General features: G+C 39.5%; 1 pseudogene; it reads right to left on the reverse strand.

Annotated features, from left to right (window-relative positions):
- Positions 1-2410: 2410 nt before the first annotated feature.
- Positions 2411-3765, reverse strand: LOC119535065 (annotated as a pseudogene).
- Between the last annotated feature and the right edge of the window lie 4207 nt (positions 3766-7972).

Raw genomic sequence — 7972 nt, forward strand, 5'->3', positions numbered from 1 at the left:
TCACATGTATCAGGACTTCCTTCCTTTTTACAGCTGAATAATATTCTACTGCATGTATACACCACATTTTATTTATCCATTCATTGGGTTTGCTTCCTTCTTTTGGCAATTGTGAATAATGCTGCTATGAACATGGGTGTGCAAATATGTGTTCAAGCCCCCGCTTTCAATTCTTTGGGGTATAAACCAAACAGTGGGATTGCCAGGTCATACGGTAATTCTCTACTTAGCTTTCTAAGGAACTGCCAAACAGTCTTCCACAGCAGCTGCATCATTTTACATTGCCACCAGCAATAAACGGGTATTCCTGTTTCTCTGTATCCCCTCCAACACTTGTTATTTTCTATTTATTTAATAGTAGCCATTAAAATGGGTGTGAAATAGTATCTTATTGTGGTTTTGATTTGAATTTCCCTGACAACTAATGATGTTGAGCATTATTTCATGTACTTTTTAGCCATTTGAATATCTTCTTTTGAGAGATGTCTAGTCAGTCTTTTTCCTAACTTTTAATTGGGTTGTTTGTCTTTTTGTTGTTAAGTTGAAGAGTTTCTTTATATATATGATATTAATCCTTTATTGAATATGTGGTCTCCAAATATTTTCTCCCATCATGAAGGGTGTCTTTTACTTTTATTATAAAGTCCTTTGAGGAACAAAAGTTTTTTATTTTGATGAGGTCCCATTTATCTATTTTTTCTTTTCTTGCTTGTGCTTTGGGCGTAAAGTCTAAGAAACCATTGTGTAATGCAAGGTCCTGAAGATGCTTCCCTACATTTTTTTCTAGGAGTTTGAGAGTTTTAACTCTTATATTTAGGTCTTTGATTCATTTTGAGTTGATTTTTTTGTATATGGACTGAAGTAGGGGTCCTCTTCCATTTTTGTGTGCAAATGGAAATCCAATTTTCCCAGCACCATTTGTTGAAGGGACTATTCATTCCCAATTTAATAGTCCTTGTCACCTCATCAAAAATCAGTTGGTCATAAATGTTAGGGTTGATTTCTGAGCTCTCAATTCTATTCCATTGGGGTATATTTCTGTCCTTGTGCCAGTACTATGCTGTTTTGATTACTGTGGCTTTGTAATAGTTTTAAGATTGGGAAGTATGAATCCTCCACGTTCATTCTTTTTCAAGATGTTTTTGGCTGTTTGGGGCCCCCTACCCTTCCATATGAATTTGATGATTGGCTTTTCCATTTCTGCAAAGAAGGTTGTTGGAATTGCACTCAATCTATAAATTTCTTTAGGTAGGGTTGACATCTTAATGATATTTAGTCTTCCAACCCATGAACACAGAATATCCTTCCATTTATTTAGGTCTTCTTTGATTTCTTTTAGCAATGATTTGCAGTTTTCTGTATTCAAGTCCTTTACATTCTCAGCTAGATATATTCCTAGATATTTGATTCTTCTAGTTGCTATTGTGAATGGAATTTTTTACCTGATTTCTTCTTACAATTGTTCATTGCTTGTATATAGAAACACTACTGATGGGGAGGTGGTTATCTGGTATCCCACCACTTTGCTGGAATTCATTTATTAGCTCTAGGAGGTTTGTTGTAGATTTTTCAGGATTTTCTACATAAGATCATGTTATATGCAAATAGGGAAAGTTTTACTTCTTCCTTTCCAATATGGATGCCTTTTATTTCTTTTTCTTGCTTAATTGCTCTGGCAAGAATTTCCAGTACAATGCTGAATAACAGTGGTAACAGTGGGCATCCTTGTTCTGTTCCTGATCTCATAAGGAAAGCTTTCAGTCTTTCACCATTAAGTAGGATGTTAGCTGTGGGCTTTTCATATATGCCCTTTATCATGTTGAGGAAGTTTCCTTCTATTTCCAGCATTCTAAGTGTTTTTATCAAGAAAGGGTACTGTATTTTGTCAAATGCCTTTTATGCATTGATTGAGATGATCATGTGTTTTTTTTTTCCTTCATTCTGTTTATGTGATACATTAATTGATTTTCTTATGTTGAACCAATCTTGTATGCCAGGGATAAATCCCACTTGATCACAATGTATAATTCTTTTAATATGCTGATGGATTTGGTTTGCTAGTATTTTATGGAGGATTTTTGCATCCATATTCATAAGAGATATTGGTTTGTAGTTTTCTTTTTTTCTGGTATCATAACCTGGCTTTGGTATGAGGGTAATGTTGGCTTCATCAAATTAATAAGAAGGGTTACCTTTTCTTCAATGTTTTGGAAGAGGATGAGTAGAATTGGAGTTAAATCTTCTTGGAATATTTGGTAGAACCCCCCTGAGAAGCCATCTGGTCCTTGTATTTCCTTTATTGGTATGTTTTTGATTACTGATTCAATCTCATGCCTAGTAGTTGATTTGCTGAGATATTCTTTTTCTTCTTCTTTTTTTTTCCCCCAAAGGGCACCCTGCTTCTGCTGCCTCAGTGCCTCAGAACTTTGGTGTCATTGGTCTCATATACCACTTTGCCATCCATGATGCTGTGGGTGGTGGTCTTGTGGATGGTTTGCATGGAGCTGCTGCTGCCCAGGTCATTGCTGAGACTGAAGTCCTCTCCATCTTCTAGCAGGTGGCAATAGGTGGCAATCTCGGTCTCCAGCTTGACCTTGATGCTCAGCAGGACCTCGTACTCCTGGGCCTGGTGCTGCCCCTCTGCCCGGGTCTGCGCCAGCTCCAACTCCAGGTGCAGCAGGACCCTGTTGAGCTGTTCCATCTGCAGGGAATAGCGGGCTTTCACCTCCCACAGGCTGTTCTCCAGGCTGGCTTTCAGGTTTCTCATGGAGTCCAGGTTGATTTCCAAGGACTGGACAGTATGTCTCAGCTTCATGAGTGTCATCTCAGCAGCTCCTATCTCAGCGGACTGAGAGGTGAACACTGTGGTGCTCTCTTCAATCTGCTGAGACCAGTACTTATCCAGCTCCTCTCAGTTCTTCTGAGCCAGCTCATCATACTGGGCTCGGATGTCTGCCATGATCTTGCTGAGGTCCTGAGACTTGGGGGCATCCACCTCCATGGTCAGCCCAGAGCTGGCAATCTGGGCTTGTAGGCCCTTTACTTCCTCCTCATGGTCCTTCTTCATGAAGAGCAGCTCCTCCTTGAGAGTCTCGATCTCAGTCTCCAGCTGCAGCCAAGTGACCTTGGTGTCATCAATGACCTTGCGGAGCCCATGGATGTTGCTCTCCATAGACTGGCGCATGGCCAGCTCAGTCTCGTACTTGACTCTGAAGTCATCAGCAGCCAGCTGGGCATTGTCAATCTGCAGAACGATGCAGGTGTTATCCACAGAAATTTCAAAGATCTGAGCCCTCGATGATCTTGAAGTAGTGGCTCTAGTTCCTGACCTGGGGTCCCTCCTTCTCTAGGTGTTCCTGAATTTTGCCCCCCAGTCTCCGATTCTCAGTATCCAGGCTCCTCACCCTGTCCAGGTTGGAGGCCAGGTGGTCATTCAGGGCTTGCACGGTCTCTTTCTCGCCCTGGATGCCCCCCATTCCTGCCAGACCCCCAGCCATCCAACCAGCCAGGCCCCCGGACCCTGAGCCACCTCGGGAGCTAGAGGAGCGGGACACAGAGATCTGGGAGCCCAAGCCGCCAGTGCCTGCATAGACGCTGGCCAAGCTGCTGGCCGGCCAGACCCGGTGGCCTGGCAACTGGACTGAGCCCAGGGATGGGTAGTTGGTGGAGAAGGTGGTGGAACAGGTTCTGAAGCTCATGTTGTCTGGGGAGTAAGGCAAGAGGCCAGGACTTGGGATATGGATGCAGACCTCTGTTTCTTCTTGAGTCAATATAGGTTATGTGTTTCTAAGAATTTGTCCATTTCATCCAGGTTGTCTAATTTATTGTCATACAGTTGTTCATAGTATTCTCTTATCCTCTTTTTTTTCCCAGCAGGGTCAGTAGTATTGTTCCCCTTTTCATATCTGATTTTAGATTTTAATATGCTCTCTCTTTTTTTCTTAGTCTAGCTAAAGATTTGTCAATTTTATTCATGTTTTCAATGAATTCACCTTGGTTTTGTTGATTCTCTCTATTGTTTTTTGTTTTCTATTTCATTTATCTCCACTCTAACCTTTGTTATTTCCTTCGTTCTGCTCACTTTTGGTTTAGTTTGCTCTTTTTTTTCTAGTTCTTCTAGTGTTGAGGTTATGTCTCTTTTTTAATGTAAGTATTTATAAATATAAATTTCCTTTTCTGCATTGCCTTCGCTGCATCCAATAAATTTTGGTATGTTGCATTTTCATTTTCATTCACCTCAAGATATTTTCTAATTTCTCTTGTGTTTTTCTCTTTAATCCATTGGTTGTTTAAGAGTATGTTGTTTAATTTCAACATTTTTGTGAATTTTCCGTATCTCCCTCTGTTATTGATTTCCAGCTTCATTCCATTGTGGTCAGAAAATAAACACTGTATGGTTTCAATATTTTTGAATTTGTTGGACTTGTTTTGTGAACCAACATATGGTCTATCCTGGAGAATGATCCATGTACACTCAAGATGAATTTGTATTATGTACATTCTGTTTCCTTTAGGTTCTATATATGTCTGTTAGGTCTAGTTGGTTTATTGTATCATTCCAGTCCTGTACTTCCTTACTGATCTTCTGACTAGATGTTCTATCCATTATTGAGAGTGATGTGTTAAAGTCTCCTACTATTAATTTAGAACCATCAATTTCTCCCTTCAAATACGTCAGTAGTTGCATCATGTATTTTGGGTCTCTGCTGCTAGGTGCATATATATTTATAATTGTTAGATCTTCCTGTTGAACTGCCCCCTTTATTTATAATATAATGACCATCTTTGTCCCTTGTGGTATTTGGAGCTGTTATGTTCCCCAGAAAAGGGCATGTTCTTTTAATCCATTCTTTTGGGGACAGACCTATTGTGGGTGGGAACTTTAGGTGAGGTTGTTTCAGTTGGGATGTGACCCACCAAATTTAAGATGGGTTAAATCCTTTACTGGAACCCTTTATGAGGATAAAATACAAAAACACAGAGAGAGAAAATTTGGAAAGAAATGCCCCAGAGAAGCAACAAAGGAACCACAGAAACTGAGAAAGCCAGACCTGAAAGCAACGAAACCCAGAAAGGACAAGCAGATGCTGGCCTTGTGCCTTCCCATGTGACAGAGGTGTACCAGATGCTGGTGACCTTTCCTCAGAGAAGTTATCATCCTATTGATGCCTTAATTTGGGCATTTTCATGGCCTAAGAACTATAAATTGCAACTTAATAAATCCCCATTGTAAAAGCCAGTCCATTTCTGGTATATTGCATTTCAGCAGCTTTAGCAAACCAAAACATCCCTTATAACTGTTTTTTACTTAAAGTCTATATCCAATGTTAGTATAACCACCCCAACTCTCCTTTGACTACTACTTGCATAGTATATATTTTTTCCATCCTTCCCCATCAACCTACATGTATCTTAGACTTCAACTTCAAGGTGAGTCTCTTGCAGGTAACGTATAGTTGGGTCATGCTTTTTTATCCATTCTGCCAATATCTGCCTTTTGACTGGAGAGTTTAATGCATTTACATGTAAAGTCACTGTTGATAAAACAGTTCTTTCTTTTGCCATTTGCTATTTAGCCTTTATAAATGTTCCAGTTTGCTAATGCTACCATTATGCAAAATTCCAGAAATGGATTGGCTTTTATAAAGGGGGTTTATTTGGTTACAAAGTTACAGTCCTAAGGCCATAAAAGTGTCCAAACTAAGGCATCAGCAATAGGACACCTTTACTGAAGAATGGCTGGTGGTGTCTCAAAAACTTCTGTTAGCTGGGAAGGCATGTGGCTGGCATCTCTCCCAGGTTGTGTTTCAGCTCCTCTTTCATCTCCTGTGTGTCCTTAGCTTAGCATCTCCATACATCTCCAAGCATCTGCTTTCAACATTCATCTCCAAAATGTCTCTCTCAGCTCCTCTTAGGGTGTTTTGTCCTCTCTTAGCTTCTCTGGAGCAAACTCTGGGCCAGAATTTCTTAGCAAAGCATCTTGGTCTTGGCTTAGCATATCCAAGGGCATTTTTTCATCCCTCTGTTCTCTGTGAGAGCTTCCTTTAAAGGACTCAAGTAAACTAATCAAGACCTACCCGGAATAGGCAGGGTCAAATCTCCATGGCACCATTCAATCAAGAGGTCACACTCTAATCAACAGACTAATAAATCTGCCCCCACATGATTGCATTAAAGAATATGGCTTTTTTCTGGGGGACATCATTCAAACTGGCACAGTAAATCTTACACCTTTTTTGTCCCTCACTTCCGTTAAAGCCTACATTTGTATTTATTTTCTTTCTTGTTTTGGACCATATTTAAAGGCTTCTCATTTTTATCTGGATATATTTTTCATTTGTTTTCCTTGTGGTTTTTATAGGGTTAAAATTTAACAGCCAAAATATGAAATTTATATTTGGCTTGATACCAACTTAACTTCAATAGCATGCACATACACTTTTCCTATAACTCTCTGTCCCCTCATCATTTTTTGTAGTGGTACCACTTATATCTTTGTACATTGTATGTCCAAAAACCTAGATTCATCATTACTTTTTATGTCTTTGCATTTTAGCACATGTAGGAAGTAAGAAGTGGAGTTACACATCAAACAATACAATACAATAATACTGACATTTATAGTTACACAAATGGTTACCTTTACCACAGCTCTTTACTTTTTTTATGTTGCTTTGAACCACTGTCTAGTGTCCTATCATTTCAATCTGAAGAAATCCCTTTAACATTGCTTGTAGAGCAAGTCTAGTGGTGACGTACCCCTGCAGCTTTTGTTTATCTGAGAATGTCTTAATCTGTCCCTCATTTTTGAAAGGGAGTCTTACCGGATATAAAATTCTTGGTTGTCAGTTGTTTCCTTTAGCACTTTAAGTATTTTGACCCACTGCCTTCTTGCCTCCATGGTTTCTGATGAGAAATTGGAATGCAGTCTTACTGGGATTCCCTTGTATGTAACATGTTGCTCTTCTCTTGCAGCTTTCAGAACTCTCTCCTCATCTTTGGCATTTGGTAGTGTAATCAATATATTACAGGATTATTTTTCTTCTTGGAAGTACACATTATGTCTTTTTCTATGTTTGGGAAGTTCTCTGCCATTATTTCTTTGACTATTCCTTCTGCCCTTTCCTCTCTTTCTGCTTCTTCTGGACTCCCATAATGCTTACATTGGTGTGCTTCATGGTGTCCCACAGCTGTCTTGGGCTATTTTGTTTATGCTTTTTTTTTTTTTTTTAAATAATCAATGACTCTTGGCATAATCACAGTGTCTTAGGCTATTTTCACATTTAGTATTATTTCTCTTTTCTTTCTGCTGCTCAGCCTGATTCATTTCAAGTGTCTTATCTTCAAGTTCACTGATTCTTTCTTCTGCCAGCTCCATTTTGCTCTTGAAACTCTGCTGGGCATTTTTCATTTCAGTTATTGTGGTTTTCAATTGCAGTAGCTCTGTTTGTTTCCTTTTAAAAATTTCTGTCTCTTTACTTAGATTCTCATGAAGTTCTTTCAGTGTTTTCCTGATGTTTTGGTTTGCTAAAACTGCTGGAATGCAATATACCAGAAATGAATTGGCCTTTACAATGGGGATTTATTCACTTAGAAATTTACAGTTTAAGGCCATGAAAATGTTCAAGTTAAGGCATTGACAGGAGGATACCTTCTCTGAAGAAAGGCTACCAGCATCTAGGACACCTCTGTCACATGGGAAATTACATGGCTGGCATCTGCTGGTCCTTTTCTTTTGGGTTTTGTTGCTTTTAGCTTCTGGCTTCAGTGGCTTCCTCTCTCAGCTTCTGTGGGTGTGTCCTTGTCTCTCAGCTTCTCTCAGCAATCTGGGTTTTTACTGTCTGTTATTCTCTCATAAATGACTCCAGTAAAAGGATTAAGACCCACTTTGAAAAGGGTGGGTCACATCTCAACTGAAATAACCTAACCAAAATGTCCCACCTACAACAGGTCTGCACCCACAAGAATGGAT

Source organism: Choloepus didactylus, chromosome 5, assembly GCF_015220235.1.
Source record: "Choloepus didactylus isolate mChoDid1 chromosome 5, mChoDid1.pri, whole genome shotgun sequence".
Taxonomy (NCBI): domain Eukaryota; kingdom Metazoa; phylum Chordata; class Mammalia; order Pilosa; family Megalonychidae; genus Choloepus; species Choloepus didactylus.